The sequence below is a fragment of the Botryllus schlosseri genome, chromosome 16 (genome assembly GCF_051294905.1).
Source record: "Botryllus schlosseri isolate E-star chromosome 16, Bs_hap1, whole genome shotgun sequence".
Lineage (NCBI taxonomy): Eukaryota > Metazoa > Chordata > Ascidiacea > Stolidobranchia > Styelidae > Botryllus > Botryllus schlosseri.
In genome coordinates this window covers 1,839,740-1,861,117 of record NC_137251.1, presented here as the reverse complement: position 1 = coordinate 1,861,117, position 21,378 = coordinate 1,839,740, and the positions used below count along the sequence as shown (strand labels likewise).

At 39.9% G+C, this 21,378-nt stretch overlaps 1 protein-coding gene across 2 annotated transcripts in view; it reads left to right on the top strand.

Moving 5' to 3' along the window:
* The window catches only part of LOC145458854 (protein NLRC5-like), a 134,171-nt gene that overhangs the window by 98,343 nt on the left and 14,450 nt on the right, over positions 1 to 21,378 (top strand). Inside the window, exon 1 of one of the 2 annotated variants that reach the window (XM_080337354.1) lies at positions 7,732 to 7,758. The exons of the other annotated variant lie outside the window; for it this stretch is intronic. The gene's annotated coding sequence lies outside the window, so the exon portion shown is untranslated. Of the gene's footprint in view, positions 1 to 7,731; positions 7,759 to 21,378 lie in introns of those variants that run through there. 2 annotated transcript variants of the gene reach the window in all.

The window sequence follows — 21,378 nt, the reverse complement described above, 5'->3', positions numbered from 1 at the left end:
TGAAATAAATATGTCACATGAATTTTGGAAATATCAGCTAGTTCTAACTAACATGACAAACATTCCAATTGAGGTGCATACGAGAAATTTGAAAGAAACGTGTAAGAGGAATTTGACAAAGCACAACTGCTAAGACAATTAAAAACAGACATAAGCAATCATAGGTAGAAACTACCATTGCAAGACGTAAAACGATGCATCGGCTGCACCGCATCATGTTAAGAGCGCGAGCGCGTATTCGTCTTTGGCAATAAACTTTGGTTGCAACAACAGGTTTCTTCCCAGTCCTTGTTTTGCCTGAAGCACAGAAAACAATGTCAGCAAATCGTATGTACATCCACTCATCATAGCACATGAAATATGTATCAGAACTTCATTATATATTTCCACTTGCATTAATTGTAATATGTCTTGTAAATCGCTACTTCTATTTGTACTTGAGTGAAAATTTATGACGATACTATGACTACTGCGTCCACTTGAGTGTGGAGAGCCTCTGAACTAGCGATACGGAGTATGCAACCAGCCAATCAAATCAACTTGTGGAAACACCTAGGGCTGTAATTGCAATGAGTCGGGTTACAATTTTCTGATGACTCAGTCATTTTCTCAAAATTCGGAAATGACTCGACTCGAGTCAACCTATGTAATGACTCGGATCAAGTCATATGAATCGAGACTCAGACGGCCAAGACCGATATTACACTGTAATTTCGAAAAATAATAAAGTAACCACACTATTGGTATTTCGTCTAATGGTAGCGCCGTGGCGGTACTTGAAAAATGCGACCAGAAACTGTTGAAGGTGAGAATAATCAGTAGCCTATATTATAAATTTGAACCGTTGATACCACCAAACAGAGTTGTAAAAAGTGGATTAAACGTGAATCCAACCAGAAACTAAACAGTCAACGCAATGGTTTGAACTTGAGTCATAACACCATGACTCGGTGGTGAATTGAAAATGACTCGACTTGACTCGAGTCAAAACTATATAAGTGAGATTGACATGTGACTTGGTTACAACCCTGGATACATGTAAAGTACATCCTTGAGTACTTTTCAGAAATTATACTTTCACATAAATTGGTTTGGACAAGCCTTGTAAATCACTGCTTGTTCCAGAGGGGAAATACATGGCGTTATTACTACTTCTACTCTATTGATGACACAACAAATACTTCTACTTGAGTGCTGAAAACAACTACGTTTTTGACCATCTCTGTTCAGAAGCATGCACCTACGACCACGGGTATTAGCCGAGTCACAAGTCAATCTCAATTTTATAGTTTTGATTCGAGTCAGGTCGAGTCATTTTCAATTCACCACCGAGTCAAGTCCGAGTCCAAGTCATTGTGTTGACCGCTTAGTTTCCAGTTAAAGCCTTGTTAACCCACTTTTTATACCTCTGTTTGGTGATATTGAATGGTTCTCATTCATAATATAGCCTTACTAATTTTCCTCACTTTTAGCAGTTTCTGGTCGCATTTTCGAATACAAGTGCCAATAGACGAATTCCCAATAGTGTGGTCACTTTACTATACTTCGAAATTGCAATGAAATGTTGGTCTCGACCGTCTCGAGTCATATGACTTGGTTCGAGTCATGCGCAATGAGTCGAGTCCAAGTCGAGTCAATACACAGATTGACTCAGGTCGAGTCAAGTCATTTCGAATTTTGAGAAAATAACTCGAGTTGAGTCAAGTCAAGTCATCATAAAATCGTGACACGAGTCGAGTCATGACTCGAGTCATTACAACCCTGCTACGACTAAATGCAATAAGTCTGGACATTTCGACTATGTCCAGTCCACTTTTTGAGACTACTCACCCCAGTAGCCTACTTTTTCAAACTTCACTACCTACTTATATCTGAAAGGTAGTTTGATGTCTTGTAAATCGCTATTGATACTTAAGTACTAACTACGACTACTCTGACCATCTTTGTGTGGAAGTGACCACCTACAATAACTAGGGCTGGCCACAATGATTTGAGTACTTGAATCTGAATTGAGTATCAATTCCAATGATTCAAGTCGAGTAAGTGAAAGTAAGTTTCGAGTACAAATATAGAATCGAAATTCTAATTCTTAGTAAAGTATTATATATTTTCATTATTCGAAACTATATAATATTTTACCGAGAATTGGAATTTCGATTCTATATATCACTGTGAGGCCTTGAAACTGTGTGTGATGACCTTTATTTCACAGACACAGAGTAACCAAGAATTTTATTAACTGAAAACGAGCACTATACGCAACACAGCTAGGCCAGTAACTATAAGGTACCAAGAAATGACAAATTAGGAGCGAGACAATATATAGAGGAAAAGACAGGTAATCAAGTAATAATTGATGTAACTAAATGTGAAGGCCGAGATAATTGCGCACAAGATTCACCACACCGTGATTGGTCGAATCGCAGAATACGAAACACGTAGGACATAGCTACGCACGTTCGTGTAAATGACACATGTTTTGTCACATAGTACAATGAGCTAGGTATGATTGAAAATTTACCAAACAATCTTCGATGTGATGTAGAACTGGAAATTTTGTCTTTGAAGTTGCATACAACTTGTCATCATTCATAATTTTGTGACGTCATAATGAGATAATCGAATCAGCATCAAATCACCCGGGTACTCGATTTTGCCCAGCCCTAATAACAACTCGCTAAAAGTATGTAATACCTCCAATAAATATAGTTTTTGAAACTTCTTACATACATACTCACGTGTAGGCCTACTTTTCAGAACTTTCCTGTTTCTTTTTGAAGTGATTTTTACAAGCCTTGTGAATCGCTAACTATACTGGAGTAGAAGTTAACAGCGTTACTACTACTTCTACTCAAGTGCAAACAATGATTACTTTGATCACCCCACCAACTATCGAGTATGCGAAGGTCTGTGGACATACGGGCATGCGACACATGAGCATGCGAGTTAAATTACGGGTTAGGGTTGAATTTAAGCTTGGGTTAGGGTAGGGCTTGGGGTCGGGATACATAGCAGTTGATTTCAGTGTAATGTTTCGGGTTAGGGATAGTTTTGGGGTTATGAAGTCACATACTGAAGTGACGCATGCTAAAGTGTTCCATGCTCAACTGCCGTTTTTCATTGTGTCGCATGCTCATATGTCAGGCAATCGTATGCAACACATCGACCAAATCTACTTTTTAAAAGTAATTACTAGAGCATATTTCAGAAGTTGATTTTCGACTTCCATTTCAAATAGATTCGACACACCTTGTAACTTGTTACATCTACGTGTGTATAAATCCATGACATTACTTTAACTTCAGTACATAAGATGATTACTTTGACCACCTCTGGTTTCCATATAATATGTTCAACGTTTTTTACCTTCAATTGCTTTCTGACTTTTTCCCGAGCATGGCGCAGCACCGATTTTGTAGAGTAAAAGCAACGCTTGTTCTATGTGGCAGTAGTTCTTCCAAACGATGTCGGCCCCAGTCTAGAAGGCATTCTTCGTACAGTCTGCTTGACGTTGTTGCCGTTAATTAAAACATTGTCGGTCTAGAAAATTTAAATGATTAGAATAGGTTTAGTGAAGGCATTTGTCCAGAGCTCAAGCCAGGTATCCTTAACATCCTGTTAAAAAACAAAAACAATGGTGTACAAGCTTGGCTATTCGCACATTCTACTCACTAATCAGTAGGGCTGGGCACATGAGTACTCGAATCTAAATCGAGTATTAATTCGATTATCAGTGAACTCGGGCCATGGTGAATTCGGCCCATTGAACTCAGCCTACGGTAAACTCGGCCTTCGGAGGTTAACTCGGCCTAAACCTAAGCCAACCTAAGCCAATCCCAACCTTAATCTTGGGATACACCGAATTCACCATGTGCGATCTGATCCTTGACGTTGTGCACTCTTCGTCAACATTATACAGCTCCGTACGTCTAATATATATAGAATTTTATACATCCGACAGACGATACCGCCCCCCAGTGGGAATAACATTCACATGACATATCCACCACCACCAATTCGCCATTGTCTTCAATTAATAATACAATTCACGACATTTATATTAATTTGCATTGACAAAGTCACCATGGGCCCAGTTCACCGAAGGCGGAGTTCAATGGGCCGAATTCACTGGTGACCATTAATTCTATTGATTCGAGCCAAGTAGATGCCTTTTTCAAGTAGGCCTTCTGAAATTATACGCTCTTTGCCACCAAGAGTACAGTTATCCACAAAATATATTTTTGATACCATTTTCCAATGTGGAAGTAGCATACAAAATACGTAGTACAAAGCTATTCACTTCAGTGGAAATGACATATCTGTGAAGACATGATTAACCCACAACATAGTAACAAAGCGCAACGAAATAGGTATCGGTCGAAAATACACCAAATTATCTGTAATTTAGTGTGATGTAAAACTTGCATGGCATCATTGTATGTTCTCAGTGGAAACATAAAAGATACATTTTCAACTTTCCATAATACTTATACTGTTATGAGTATAACATCATAATGAGTGATTTTGCCGAGGCCTACTAATCAGAACAGAAGTGATGCGGCCAACCTGAGATATCTATAGAAATCATGCATACCAGAATAGCGTCACTGTGAATTATGGCACACTTGGATTCAACGAAACATCGAGTCGTAGAGTTACAATATCAAAATATCATGCAGCAATTTTGAGCACCACCGGCGAAATCCTGATCGGGAACCACCGTCACAGAGTCTATTTGCGCATAATTTATGACACCTTTTTCAGGCTAATAAATCGCTGATTAATGAACATGAACAATCATAAATCATCACTCCAACTTACATGATTCAACTTCTTAATCCATGGACAATGCACGACTGCGATGGGTTGCTCCGAAGTTGAAAAGTACTATATAACATTGCCTGTTCCATATTTAGACTCCTGCTAAAAATGAAGCGATGTTGTATACGCAGACCCAGGTATGCCCCTGCCTCATCCACATGAAGAATCCATTTAAAATAAGGGTCAATAGTGTGCTTTCTTATTCATGACAACATGACTATCAGCAATCAGTCTTCCCTAGGGCCCATTTACTTTGTGAATGTCGCTGTCATGTAGGCAATGTTATTGCTGTGCAATATATTTTGTGAATGTCGGCACAATGTCTCCATGCAATATACTTATTGGAAGGTAATGGGCGAAATATCTAAAGATCAATGTCAACTCAAGGTCCGAGAAGAAGTGAAAATTCAAATGGTATAATTATCTACTTTCACCAATTTTAAACTTTCATAATAAATGACGAGGAACGTGCAAGATAATGAGCTAAATGCGATTATAATTTTTGCGACTATCATTTCTTACCAGGGATTTCAAGATATCCTATAGATAAGCTATATGTAAATTATAAGTTATCGTTATATCGCAAGTTATAAGTAAGCATTTTAAGTATGTTGCACGGCGACATTGCAGACATTGCGACAACCCGTCTTCCCCATGAACATGTTAAAATTCATGTAGTTTATAATTGGTTTAGCATTGGGGTATTATTAAATTAGGCTGAGGTTAAAGTTGGGTTAACTATAATGATTGTTCCTGGAATACCCTAACATTAAACTAATAATAAAGCCATACATTTTGACATGTTCACCGAAAGCCTCGATTAGTATCAATGGTTATAATGTTGTTGTGGACACACACAACACAAAATTACAACAAATACGATAATAAATATGCCAGTAAATGGGATGCTAATATTCATTAGCATAGGTGCAACCATAGTTTTCAGCCACAAATTCAGCAATCTCACATTGCGTAAAGGAACATCCTATAATACACTTTCAAATTATGTAGCTATATAAACCTAGGCTATAATACATTCATCGATGCTGCATCTGTTTTGCTGAATGGATCTTGCAGTCTTTGGAAATTCTTGTCAAACTTTTCATAGTATATAACGTACACATCAAACAGTAAGTGGATATTACAACAACATGAAACCCACTGTGCAGCAAATCGAACTTCAATGATTGCATATAATTTAATATTATCATGATCATGCTCATCGCTATACTATGTATTACAAGTACTGCATAAGTTTACGATTGGCAGCGGGTCGATTAGTTTCGGTCGTACATGATAAACCGCGGCGCAGACGTGCCACTAGAATCATAGTGAAATTCATGACGGTTATCGCAGTTAATGATGACCGAGGCTGTTGCTGTTCAATAAATATAGCACTCAAATACCAAGCTTCCGTGCTCTTTGCCTTTCCAGTATACTCGTGACAGCGACAATATCATTAATAATCAATAGCACGCACAATCAATCCACGCCGTTAAGTATCCTATTCTAAACGAAACCATTCCTGTGATAAATCCGTCACTTCGCCATTACTACAAAACCTGTTCTTTCAAATTCAAATCCAATCACGCGCGAATGCTCGCCAGACAGAAGAACGCAATCTTTTGGTTTTATGGTTGAATGAATTTCAAGCAACAGGCGTGCTCGGCTCGACACTCGAGACTCCACAGGTATCGGAAGGCCCCATGTCCATTATCGCTGGCCTCTTGCGCAGTGCGGCCTTAATTATCGATAATAGCCAGGCAGACTAAGTAGTTCCGTGATTGGAATAGTCATCACCATACCATTATTACGGTTGTCAAGCTTTCATGTCGGAAGATTTCACATGCAATGGGTATGCGGTATATTTGAAATAACATATTTTGCCTTGATATGGACATTTCGATCCAGTAACGTCACAATAAAATAGCTGTATGTCTCTATATCGTACATTATATCTCTAACAATGTACGACCGCGATCATCGATAGCCGGGCTTCTGAAGTTCCGCGCGATAGAAAGTCATAGCCATATCATCAATCAACATTCTCGTATTCACTCCGAGAGATTCCAAATGGTGAAATGTATCATGACATTCATGAGTGTATTCAGAAAACTATTTTGCATTGATTGCACAATGCACACTTGAATTCATAGAAACGATTTCCAAGTAGGGACATCCTGACAAACTCCTGTGTAGGTGGCATCCAGGTATCACACCATTATGACATCCATTGGAACGGTCATTGGTGACTGGCACAGGAGCATTCTAAAATTCACTTCCTCTGGTAGTCAACTGGAGTTACATAAATTGACGTCCAATGTTGGGCATACTGAGCAAGTCCTCCGTAACTGAGTGTGGGAGGTGGGACGAGTGGGAACAATTGTGGACATACCAGTAACTCCACGGGATATCGGGTGTTTGCTGGGATCTTCCGATACGTCCCGATCTCCGCTTTCCTTGTATTATATAACCGCCCGCTAAGTCATCTCATCGACGGGCAATCAGTCGCCAAATTGGCCTTGAACTCGCATGGCTGACTTCTCCGTTATTCTCCACATCTTCCGATACGCCCTGATCTCCGCTTTCTATATTATATAACCGTCCGCTATGTCCATTTCGCGGGGTCCCGAACTCCGCTTTCAGTATCCGTCCGCTATGTCGCGCGTGTCTATAAAGGTTAATGACCGAAAGCTCCGCTCTCCGCTTCCTCCGCTATCTCAGTCTTTTAGGAATCGGCATTTTTGGCTCTCTCCGCTGTCTCCGCTGTTTCCGCGTTTTAGGGTCCATTCTCCGCTACCTCCGCTGTCTCCGCTGCCTCCGCTTCTCCGTCTTTTAGGAATGCCCACATTTATAGTTGAAATTATTGTTAATTAGAACTGTATAGCAGTCAAAAGACGCAATAATCATTGGAGTATTTGGTTGTATTAAGGAAATGTGTATTCTAGCATTATCTAAGCCCTGGACCGCATATGGTCATTGTTGACTGGAGCACTGTGTGAAGATTGAACATCTGGAATTTTGCAAGAAAGAAAAGAACCTGGAATAAAGGTTTCAGGACTGATATCTACTGAAGGTCATTGACTGTAGAATCAGTGATATCACTGTACCCTGAACACCATATTCCACACAATTGGTGGCCAGTACGGATTCTTCAACTTCCATTTGCGTTATCACACATGTGCTGCAGAGAAATACGTTGCAGACAGATCTTCACGAGGTGTATTTTAGCGGCCATCTCGACACTTATGCTTCTATGGATTACGGCACAAATATGCTGGTTTTCAAATGGTGAAAACCCCTCCTCGAACTCTACCAATATTTCAACAGAAGCCGGTGTTTATTTCAAAATATAGAACCAGTGACGAAGAAGGTCAATATTTAACAATGAAGAAAATTTTTTCAAGAAAGCCCAAACCCACCTCTACAGACGCTCAACAACTACAGGATAATATTGCGCTTATGAAAAACACATTCAGACGTCATCAAGATGTAGAAATGAAACGAAGCCAGTTGAAATTAGCGGTAAAGCAACAAGCAGAGCTGCTCAACGACATGAAAATTTTAATTCCAAAAACTACAAAAGAACTAGACTCAGCCAATCGTGACGTCAAAACCGCTCAAGCCGACTTATCAATGATAAAGCGATCAACTGAAAAGGCATCTATGAAGATTACCCCTGAAGTGTTAAATGAGGTTTTGTCGGCAGAATTTGATTTAGGAAAAGCACATCAGAAAGTCGTATCCGGCTCCACTCCAGCAACCTTATCAGCCACCGTGGGAGTTATATCACCGCCTGCACCGAACTTGGGGGTGACTAATCAACCTGCTATGCCACCAGCATATGCAGTGACCAGACAGCAAATGCTAACTGGAAAAGATGGAGCTCACAGTGATGTTTTTGCTCAAAAAATAGCTCCACTCATACCGCAGAAATTAGTACCAACAGACTCCAAACAGAAAAATACTTACAAGAAAATTTATCCCCGTTTAGATGGAGTTCGGAACACCCAGTGTTATGTTACAGGGGTAGAAGGGGTGGATACAATTCCAAATAACCTTATAAGCCGTGGGTCATTTTTACCTCAACAAGACCCAGAAATCGAGCCGAGAATCCTGGCTTCTCAGCGGACTCAATTAATTCCACCGCCACTTTTCTCTCCAAATGTTATACATGAACAAGGCCGTTTAGTAGTACCTTCCCCTGAGAGACGCGGAGTACCGTGGTACCTGCCAGACGAGGCTCAAATTGACGATTCAGGGAGGCTCGATGATTCAGATGCTGCGGCATCTGATATTTCTGACCCACTGCCATACAGGAACAAGCGGATTATGCCAATGTCAGAGATGATCTCTGTAATGAAATCGGCTGGGTCAACACCGTTGTTGCCTTGGATTGAGGATAGTCTTCGCATCTTAGACCATAATAACGGAAATAGCCTTATCGATCGGGTCCTGGCCAACGCGATGCAGGCCAAATTGATCGAAGCAGGCCGTCGGGAAGATGCAGAAATACTAGCAGACATGTTTTCGGTTCCGAATCCTCAATGGGATAAGATTTTGAGCGATTTAGCCATAGCTATACCAACGTTTGGTATTGGAACAGAAAAAGTCATCGCAAAGTTTGCCAAGGACTACGACTGGAGCACACAAGGCCCCATGTTAAAAATCAACAAAGTCTTGCGCGAGATGGGTATTGCCGAAGACGAACCTATAAAACAGAGTGACGATGGACTTAAATTATTCCGCGTATTACGATCAAAATTACCATCTTCACTGAGGTACCTTATGCACGGGTGGGAGACGCTAAGCTATTCGGACTTTTTACTAGCACTCCAGAGAATTTGGAATTCTGAACTCCTGGATGCGAACATAGCAAATTCAACAAACAAACATGACAGACCTATGGCTTCATATGCCATCAGCCCATCAACACCGCAGACATCAGCGCTGCCAGACATACACATCTATAATATGACACCACCCACCCCATCGTACCCAGCAATTGGACAGACAATTGAAACACCAGCAGCCAGTGTTTTACAACCACGTCGAAACCCCGATCGTGCTGCGCGTCGTCTTCAACGTAACTTCATACCGCCTGACAACGTTGACGTAAATATCGGCCGAGCGAACAAACGCCCGCAGACTGCGACTCCTGCTCAACAACCTCTGACAGCGACACAAGATTCAGGAAACGCGACAGACAACCGAGATCTCACTCCAAAAAACGCTGAAGCGGCTCGTGAAATCGCCCTTTCCAACGGTAACGAATACAGGTTTTTAGCAAACCCCAATATTTTTGCTTCACTAGGGCTTTACACTCAGCCAGAAAATGGCCAATCATTGGCAGTTTGCTATTTATGCCGAAGTGTAGGCCATCTCTCTCGCGATTGCATAGCGAAAGCGGTATTGTGGCTAAACAATTTGGTGCTAGGTCGAGACGCACATGGGAATTATGAAATTCGTGAGAGATTGAGACCTCTGCCTGCTAAATTGCTTCAGCAAACAACCGATAATTGGAAATCATTTTTAAGTGGTAAAAATGTGCTGCGTAAAAAAATACTAACAATTGATGATTTGGATCGGTTTTTTTACTCTCAAGGGTCACCTGGGTTGGTAAAGCGAGTCCAATTAGTAACTGACTATTTTGAGGAAAGACCCCCCAAAAGGAATCCTTTGTATTGGCACGATAGAAATCTAACTTTTGCACCGCCAACAATGGCCACAATTCCTGAAAATTGTGCGGGAAATAATGCAGCATGGTCAAGATCGCAAAATTTAGCTAGTTATCCCGCTCCAAATTGGACACAACAAGATTTGCGACATAGCGTGCATCGACAGAAAAACTAATTAGGCAAATTAATTCTCCGACCTTAATTTTGCCAGAATTAAAGTTATCATCGCAACTGAACAATGTAAATACTAAAAATTTACCTACTGTGGTGAGTTACAATATGCACATCGATGATAGCCAGTCGGAATTTATGGGGTCATTTGGTAAAGAATTATTGTATTTTGTTGACACAAATGTTGGTTCCAAGTTCCTTGTAGATAGTGGCTCAATTCCAAACCTCATTACAAAAGCTTCTGTAAAAAAATTTTATCCGAACTGCTGGGATAGAAAAATACCTCTGAACATAGCCTTACGAGGTATTGGGGGTGTTTCGAGAATTAATTCATTGGTGCATATTGACATTGACGGATTGTCAATCCCGTTTGCTACTGGTACTGGTGCGCCCATTGATATTATTGGATTCAAATGGATGATGAAAATTTATGAATTGCCGTCCATAACAACTGAGCTACTAAATCCAGCGGAGGTAAATGATTATCTAACCTCATTCACATTGCCGAACCATGTTGATGAAAATATTTTGGATTGTAAAACGAGTAGTGCACTTTGTTCTTGCAAACCAACGTGCGCTGCGCGGTCACTAGAAGCTATGTGCTCATCGGTTGAACCAGTTTAGATGACTTCAAATAATTCTTGTCGTGACGACACAAAGAATTTGAGCATAGCTGACAATGTTTTGAATGCTACAAAACTTGTAGGGCCGGAGACGATATATGAGATGCAAACGTCTTCGCAAAAAGAACTAATCACTAACGGTCAAAAATACGCGGAATTGGCGTCAAGTTCTTCGATTATGGATAGACAGATAGGCATGTCTTGTCTCCATGGTGATAAAGGTAAAAAGTCACCAGTTCGCCCTCTAGTGGTAAACGCCCGAAATAAAGTATGGACGCATGGTGGCAAGCCGGTCACGACATATGTACTGAAAAGTGGCACAGATCGTAGTGTACGAATCAAACTAGATAATTTGTGTCAAACTGCAAAGGAATTAGCAGGAACTCAGTATGAAGCACCAGACCATAATGCACCAGAAAATTCATTGATTGATGAGGCCAAATGGAAGAGTGTATATGAGCCATTTGCACACATTTTGTCAGATTTACGTGGTAATTTGGCAAAACCTCAGGCTTTAACTCATTGCTGTCAAGTGGAATTAAAAGATGAATCAACTCCCCCTTTCGTATCGGCACCATACAATCTAAAAGCGAAGGTTCAAATGGAAGCTCTGAATGAGGCAATTGATAAACTAATTGATCTCCAAGTCATTGAGCCAGGTATATCAGACTGGCGTACTCCTGTCTTCGTAGTACCCCAAAAATTAAACTCTGACCAGCTGAAAGAGCCAAATTGGCAGCAAAAGTTTCGCGTTGTTTCAAATATTACAGCTCTGAACGCAGCTGTTAAGCGGATTGACGTCTATCTACCATTAATTCCTGACATCAGACAACTGGCTCATGGTAGACCCGTCTTATCCTTATTGGATTTAAAAAAAGCATTTTACCATGTAGAAATACATGAAGATTCAAAGCACTATTTTGGCATAGCGGTAAAGGGTAAATCCTTGCGGTGGCGTAGGATGTTGATGGGTTTTTTGAATTCGCCCTCGATCTTCCAGCAAACCATGAATACTGACATTGTTGAACCAGTTACAGAAAATTATCGCAAGCACATGACGTCAAAGGGTAGAATGGTAGAAGCTAAGGCTGACCCCATTAGCGTATACATTGACGACATATTTCTTTGTACAAAAACTGTGGCTGATCATATTGTCCTGTTACAAATACTGTTTGAGCAGCTTGCAAAAATGCGATTAACATTGTCTATAAACAAATGCTTTATTGGCAAAAAAAAGATTAATTTGCTTGGGGCAACAATCACTGGGGAACAAGTAGAAGTACAGCCGGAACGATTGCGAGCGCTCAAAATTCTAGCTCCGCCACGAAATATATTTGAACTGCGAGGCTACATCGGCGCGCTGAGATACATATCTGACCATTTGCCAGACCTAAGTTTGAAATTGGGTCGATTTGATGCTTTTACCGGAAACGTGCCTTCTACCAGAGCAAAATTCACTCCGCTCTTGTGGACACAGGAACTACTGAATGATTTTATAGCAATAAAAAATCTTTTGGATAATTCAAAAATCCTGTATCATCTTAATCCAGACCTGCCTATTTATATCGAAACAGATGCTTCAAATGTCGGATTCGGTGCGGTTGTATTTCAAACAGAAATTGGAATGCAAGCACCTTTCAAAACGGTCTATCCTATAGCATTCTATAGCCACAAGTGGAGCACGCAGAGCGCGCGCGATTACCACCCCTGCTTGAAAGAGCTTAAAGCCCTGCGAAATACGGTTGAAAAATTTGAACCCATATTACGCGGAAGTCCATTTGCAATCATCACTGACAACGCTGGGGTGTTCGGCCTTTTGCAACGCATGATGAATGGTGCGAAAAATCCAAGTCCTGAGTTGCTAATTAGGCGCTGGCTCGGTTATCTGTCGAGTTTTCCGATAACCAAAATAATTCAGCTCAGCACACGCGAGGTTTTTACCTCAGATGGTTTGTCACGATCATTTTTGTTCGAGATGGCAGCAGCGCCATCAGAAGGCTGGCCCATATATGCTTCAGGACTAAATGATCATGACGGTGAAAATCTGTCAAAACATGAAAAGGACTCGATTAGCCGAATACTGATGCATCATTGCCGACATGAAAAATGTTCACTTGCTGTCAAGGGAATGCACCCCTGGGGCGAACTACAGGAAATTGTGAAACAAAAAATGACATTTTCGCCTACAATTCCACAATTGAAAGATATAATGAAAGACAATGGCCGAGCGATCATTAAGAGTGAATCTTTAGGCGCCTCGCATGGGCACTCAATTGGCCAGCTACCTGTATATACCGAGTACACAGGGTCCGATGAGTTGTATCATTTGACAACTGACAAGAGACTTAATGATATTCTGAAGACCGAATTACGAGCAATGGAAAGACAATACATACATCTTTCAAAGAAAAAACACCAAAACTCTCGTGAGAAAAAAAGAATAATTGCTTTGCAAGCGGGTATTCTGCGTAAACTGGGCTATAAGTTATTGCAGACCGCCAACCCGGAAGTAATCCTCTGCGATGGACCAATTCCGCCAGCGTTATTCAAAGTAGTTACTTGAATTACCAGACAAAAGGGAAGGGGGGGAGAAATGATTTATGATACGGATACGATAAGCATTCCATTCGCGAGGTGACATAGAAATAACATTGAAATAATAAAAATTAATCATTCAAAAGGAGTATATTTTCTGTAAAGTATGTTGTATGACTGGAGAGACAAATTGGAACGCAATATTGAAGAAATAATTTGACTTGCCCTGAGGGAGTCATTTTAAAATCTAACATCACGTCATTGAAACTTCGGAATAAATCTATTCTGTCAAAAGAAAAATGCATTCCGGCGGAAGAAAATACTGCAAATAGATGACATGCCTTGAGGGCAATATATATCATAGATTGACAGGCCAATAAGTTAAAGAAACAACCAAAATGCAGAACGCCTCGAGGAATTCTCTGAGCCATATAAAGAAGAGTTTCACGTGTAGTCCGTTCATGTTTCACCGGTAACCCCTTTTCAAAATGTTTTCCGGATAAATGAGTTAGGGTGAAAAAATAAATAGATCCAATACGAGATGTAGCTAATACTGGAATTCTTCACGGGTCCAGATTTTGATAAAATAAGGTTTTTTCATGTAAAAATTTGTCAGTTTTATGCCAAAAGATTTTTTCAGGTCAAACTACTTCGTAACAACAGACAGCTCCAGCCACAAATAAAGATAAGTACCGGTAGTAAAATTCTAACATTATGCGAGAAACACCTAATTTAAGTACATGGATCAAAATTAAGTTTTTCATCGTCAAAATATGTGTGAATTTGGATTTTTTAGTCAAAATCTTCCCTTTTTTAGGTCCAAAAATTTGCCATAATAATAGCACGGCCAAAAAAAACAATCTTTTTAACAAACCATGGATCACAAGGGGAAGGGGTAGTATTTGTTTTGCCCGATCCCCAAATTTGACTTTCCTGAATTTATTATGATACGGTAACTGAACTGAACTCCATTTTGCAGGTAGTATGTATTGAAATTGGCTCCTTTTTGAAATGTATTAGCTGTATGGAATACTGGTAAGAATCACGGTGTTTTGTAAGTGAACTGGTATATCCTTGGATAATGAATTTGATGCTGTTGCATTCGGTTATCTTCGTGATAAAGATTTTTATGAATGTTTGCTGATAAAATTTCACTAAAATTGTTAACAACCCAGGAAGTATACTGCCTGTGCCAGAGTAAAATTGGTGGTAACGTCATGTGCAACTTTCCATTCCATTTCCTAATTATTCTATGAATGACACCCTTCTGTCATGCACAACTTATTGCAGAAAACAACAACTGTATCCAGTATGATATCTGCATGATTACTGAGTAGTTCATTTGTATTTCGAATTTTTGAAACAAATATTTTCTTTTCAATAGTCTTGGATTGATCTTCAAATTCGTCCAACTGATGTCGACTCCTTGAAAAGAGCCCCCTGGGTCTACCGTGCCTGCGCTATCAGACAATGTTGACAGTGACGTGAGGAGTCGTTCGTAACTGGTTTTGTGCCGGCACAGTCATCTTATGCGATACAGACCTTTGTCTCTAGAACGCATGGCTACATGTGATTATGTAAGCATATTTATTAATTTTATATATCACCATTGATTATGTAATTTGCTGGTTTTTGCAGTCCTACTATTCTCACGAACTAACTCCTTTGGTATTTATCGTATTTTCTAGGAGCAGCATTTGGATTTGACCAGTAAAAAGATGGAGCCGCCATGGCACGCCACGAATCGGGGACTCATCAAACCTGGGTTGCGGCTGATGGAAAGAATATGAAAAATGCCCTAATGTGCAGGTAGTATGTATTGCAATTGGCACTTTTTTGAAATGCATTTGGTGTTTAAAATACTGGTAAGCAACGCAGTGTTTCGTAAGTAAACTGGTATATCCTTAGATAATGAATTTGATTCTGCTGTACTCGGTTACCTTCGTGATAAAGATTTTCCTGAATGTTTGAGGGTAAAATGATTAATAATCCAGGAAGTATGCTACCTGTGCCAGAGTAAAATTGGTGGTAGCGTCACGTGCAACTTTCCATTCCATTATTTAATTATTCTATGAAAGACACACTTCTGTCACGCACAATTGTATCTAGTCTGATATCTGCATGAACACTGAATAGTTAGTTCACTTTTATTGCAAATTTTTGAAACAAATATTTTCTATTCAATAGTCTTGGATTGGTCCTCAAATTCGTCCAACTGATGTCAACTTCTTGATAAGAGCCCTCTTGTTCTACTGTGCCTGCGCTATCAGACAATGTTGACAGTGACGTGAGGACTCACTCGTAACGGATTTTTTTCCCCGGTGCAGTCATCTTATGATAGGCTTACCATACGTCCTCTTTTTTGACTTTTTTGAAAGTGTCCTCGGAGGACGCCCTTTTGCCCTCTTTTTTGAGATTTTGTCCTCTTTTTTGAAAATTGAGGTCAGATATAGAGGAAATTGCGAGTGATATGCCGCAAATTAGCGCAGAAGTGAAGCTCCGGCGGGTATTTCGGAGGAAAAAGCGGTGATTTCAGCTCCGAGCGAAATGAAGACCTTTTTTTTCATTTCCGAAATATGGTAAGCCTATCTTATGAGATACATACATTTGTCTCAAGAACCCATGGAAACGTATGATTATGTAAGCCTATTTATTAATTTTATATATCACCATTTGTACTGGTTTTTTGCAGTCCTACTTTTCTCACAAACTATCTAGTAGAGCCGATATGAGCTGAAAAAGGCTTCATCTGTATACATTGAACAGAGGTGTAATTGAACGTAATGAGCTCGTGTAACTTGTATTTGAGCTATTGCTTACTGAACTATAACGCACTAGGTGAACATCAAATTAGGAGAATTTCCAATTTGCATTAATTAAATTTAATCAGGAAGGAAGGATTTTAAATGATTGACAACAGTTACAATTCCTGCAATGAAGGAAAAGTTCTCAACACCTTCGATAAGATGTAACAAAGTTTTTGCACTAAAGACGATCGAAGTGTCCTTTGTCTGATATATTTGTCGTCTAATTTCAAAGCAGCTATATAATCTTAGATTAAAAGTTATACGTAAATCCTATGTCAATTATCATAATGGAAATCTGAACTCATAGAAACAGCGATTCTAACCCATCAATACAATTTATTTTGCTATATTTATTGTCTGATCTTGTTTGCAATCAATTTTATTTTCAGTAAAATGAGGTTGATGAAGTCAACTGCCTTCTTCTTCAAGCCAAATGGAGTGACAAACGAATATGTGTTCAAGTTCCGACGGCATGTCTTATCATTGAATCAGGTAATCTTTAGAAAGACCTGCAACGTTTTGCTATGAATTTCATTCAAAGTTACATTTCTGCATTTTCACTGTTGCCTGGCAATGGCTGCCATGTTAATGTAAATGTCAAAATGGCCGAATAGAAAAAATACAGACCTGATTAAAGATATTTTTATTTGTCGTTTTGCTAATTTTAGTCTTACTCTAACTCAGGGATAGGATTTCACATGTAGCCGAGCGCCTTTCCCGTGCTTCTGTAACCTACCTATCTGAAATATTTTTATTTATTTCTGCATAAAAATTAGAATTTTCCTTGGCATATTCAAAACTTTGGTATTTCATCATATTTTCAAGGAGCACCACTCGTAGTCGACCAGTAAAAAGACGGAGCTGCCATGGCACGCCTCGAAGCAAAGATTCACCAAGCCTTGGTTGCAGCTGATCGCAAGAATATAAAAATGCTTCGGCGAAGATGGAGCATTCAGAAAGATTGTTGACATTTTGAGCTGCTATGCATTGGAGTTATCATATCCTGAAGGAGGAGTTCTCGAACTGGGGGCGTGAAAGCATTTGAAGGGGCGCGCGATACTGCAGTCAACTGAATTTTTTTGACGCGGTGCGATTTACCTCTATCTCATAGCTCTTTGTATAGCCAGAATTTCATATTGGACTATTCTCTCCTTAGCAGCCATTAACTTCCATGCCCTCAAACTATCTATCCGTTGGGATTTCTAGCATTCTGGTTGTTTTTTATTTTAAGATATGACGATAAGGGGTGTGTGATATTTTTTATTATCATAAAGGAGGGGCTGGGAACCACTGCCGTAATGACTTCCAGATTTCTTTTTTTTTTTTGCAGCGCACTGTGGTAAAGGACAACAAAAATCTTTTCTATAAATCTGCAAAATTTGTATTGAATCGAAGAGACCATTCTTGTTGTTTAAACTAAAAGTGATTGGCATTACCCTGATATAAATACTTGTAATGCAAGCACTAGGATATTTTTGTTGCCTGGTTAGCGGACCCAATTTCATTAAGAATTAAGAAATACTTGTGGTTGGTTTTCTTGGTAATGGTAGTGGTACTGATACATTTGTTTTGTTTGTTAATAATAAACTTTGCAATTTACAAACCATAATTTGATACGTTTTCCATAAGTTGTAATGATTTGCGTTGATCGTGTTTTCTGCTAATGGATGTAACCAATGAATTTGACTCCATGCCCCTATCACGAAAAGTTAAGACACTAAATGATATCTTGTTATCACTATCCCAGTGCATCGTTTTCATTCCCACGATTGAGTGAGTTGCATGATATTTGTAGTGAGTTTGCTCTGAATCATTTGTGATGTTGGTGATTTCATGAACTATTCCGGAAACGGTTTCAATTGCTGATTTGAATTTATAAAACCCTGTCGCAGCAGCTATTGGAAATTTGAATGTTTGCACGTATTTATTCAATATTCACCCGGGTTGGGTGTTATAAGTGTCATTTATTAATGAAGCAATAAAATCCGATTTCATTTTAAGCCCTGCGTTCCGGTGACAGGTCAACCAGCCACTTTGAGACTGAACACTTGTTTAGGTAAACACTTTAAATTTAAACACTTCGCAACACTTCTAAGTGTTCAATTTTGGATCACAAACCGTGTTCAATTTTCCGGGTTGAGCAACACTTCTAAATTTAGAGTGTAGTAATGTACCGTTCTGTTATAATTGCGATTACAATTAGACTCTGTTTCAGAAAATGAATCAGAAATATAGTGGTATATTATGAAATTCAGGGTATATTTGAACGTGCTGATTAACCAGACCATGTGACTGCCCATGTGCCCAAACTGTCTCTCTCTGAGTGTTTCTGTAGAAAGAAACTATATTAGGGTTACCATATTTTTGCAACACAAATTCCGAACACTCTTTAGCGCCCACTAATGGATTTCAAGATGAGGTATGACGTCACCCTCCTCCTCCTCCTCCAACGTAATGCGGAAATTGTCATGGTCTCGCAGTTGAGCGTGCTCCGTCTCGACATCCTCAAAGCTAGGCTCATAGACCAGAGGTGGTCATGATCCGGCCTATGTGACTGTGTGTTGTATAACCGGGACCGAAAGAACAATTTTTCAGCACCTTCCCGCCCAAATAGACAATGATTTTGAGCCCACACTATAAGGTAATCCATGCCACTTCGGGGGGAGGGGTGCTTTCTATATGAATCTGCTTTCTATATGCATCTGGTCGTTAAATTATCTGAATGAATTCTGTCAAGAATATTGGTTGTTCCATATATTATACTCTAAAGATACTACTATCCGCCTACATGATCAGAGTGAGCGGTAGAGCTGATGGAGGATGGCGAGTTCGAAAATTCTGGGGGCGTTGAGTCATGTTCTGTTTTACCGATAAGATTGTTTATCAGCGTTATTCCGGTGCGCACCATGGAACTTTATAAACACCCCACATCTAGTTGTTTCCAACCTTTCATGCTCGAGACTCCATCTCCAATCTGAAAATGTTCCGTGGCCCAGATCAAAACTTGACGAGCTGACTACTAAAATAAATCAGCACCTTCGCCCAGACTTACTCACGGGCTATTTTGAAAGCTGATTACATTCAACATATTTGCAAACTCCAGAATAAAGGCAAACGACCCCCACGTTCCGAGCCACTATCTTTGAATAGAGCATTTAAACGGCCTCAACGATCTCCAGGAATAAACGTTCTCCTATAATTGCGATTACAATTAGGCTTAGTCCAACAAATGAAGGTTGTTTTTATATATGTTTTATTGCAGTTTTTGCGCGGGTGGTAGTCTCCATATTAGAATCAATATATCTAATAGTATATTCATATTGAAATGAACCCGAATATTTTCGGCTGACACTCGTCAGGGGTAATCGTCAGCAACTAGTAGAGAATTGGAAAGAACATTGTATATCAACAATCGTATCACAAAATATGACGTCACCAGCATGAAAGAGAGAGCGTTCAATGTACTATTTTCAGGTGGTACACGAACTCCTTTTGTTGACAGAGTTTTGGTTGGTGTATTTTGATAAAAGTTGATTCCAAGGCACACAAATGGAATTGTGAGCGGCCTCGCCCTACGATTCGAAATCGGTCGTCTCGATAATTATTCGCACAAATCGGATTATCCAAAAGATGTTTGCCGATGGCAGAATTAATGGCCTTTGATTGATCAGCATCAATTTTAAGTGGATGAGTTAAGGGTGAGCTTTTCGCTGAGCGTGTTCTGATAAATCTGGGGACATGTTGGTTTATGCGGTCCTGCAGACGTCTTGACGTTCTTCCCACGTAGCCACAATCACAGTGGCACCTATATTCGTACACTACATTACTTTGTTGAAGTGCAGGAAGCATGTCTTTGCGTGTTGAAGGGAGCAGTTGTGTTGTTGTATAAATCACATTGGTTTTGACCGTGTCGTAACACTTACTGACAGCAGAAATCAATTGTTTTTCAAAGCGGGTGGAAATGGGGCCAATCCACGGTAGATGGATATAAACATCTTTTATTGTTCGTGCGGTGGGCTCTGTTCGTTTTTCTGCGTTGAATTGCGTTAATTTCCTCTCAATGCCGCGGCTGATGACGTGTTCAGGGTAACCGTTATCCAGTAAGATCTTTCGGATGTGGTCAAGTTCTAAACTCAGTTTGTTATCCGAACATATCATCAACGCTCTATGCACGAGTGTGCCTATGAGGTTAATTTTTCTGCGCCGAGGACTAAATGAATTCCAGCGAAGGTATTGGCCTGTGAATGTCAGTTTTCTGAAAACAGACGTTTCAAATTTGTTGGTATTGCGCTTTTCAACTAATACGTCCAGAAATGATAATGAGTTATTGCGTTCTTTTTCTATTGTGAATTGCAATGCCGGGTGAAGCGAGTTTAAGCGAATGAGAAATTGGTCACACTCCGATTCATTCCTGAAAATGACAAATGTATCATCTACGTATCGGCGGTACAATAGTGGTTTGGCGGACCCACGCTGGGAGAGAAGCTCGCCCTCGTAAAACCCTACGAATATTGATTCCATTTTCGAAATGTAGTCACCTAAATCAGACGAGGGTATACCTGCTCTCAAAGCTCGGTTATCAGATTTGGCGCATTCGTATTGTGGATGCCCGGTCGACAAGGCGGACTTCCTGATGAACAAAGAGTGTTTCCTTGCCATCAAAGCATTACGATCCAACCCTGAAATTCACATCACCAAACCAGACAAAGGATCCGGCGTTGTTATTCTGAACAAAGCTGACTA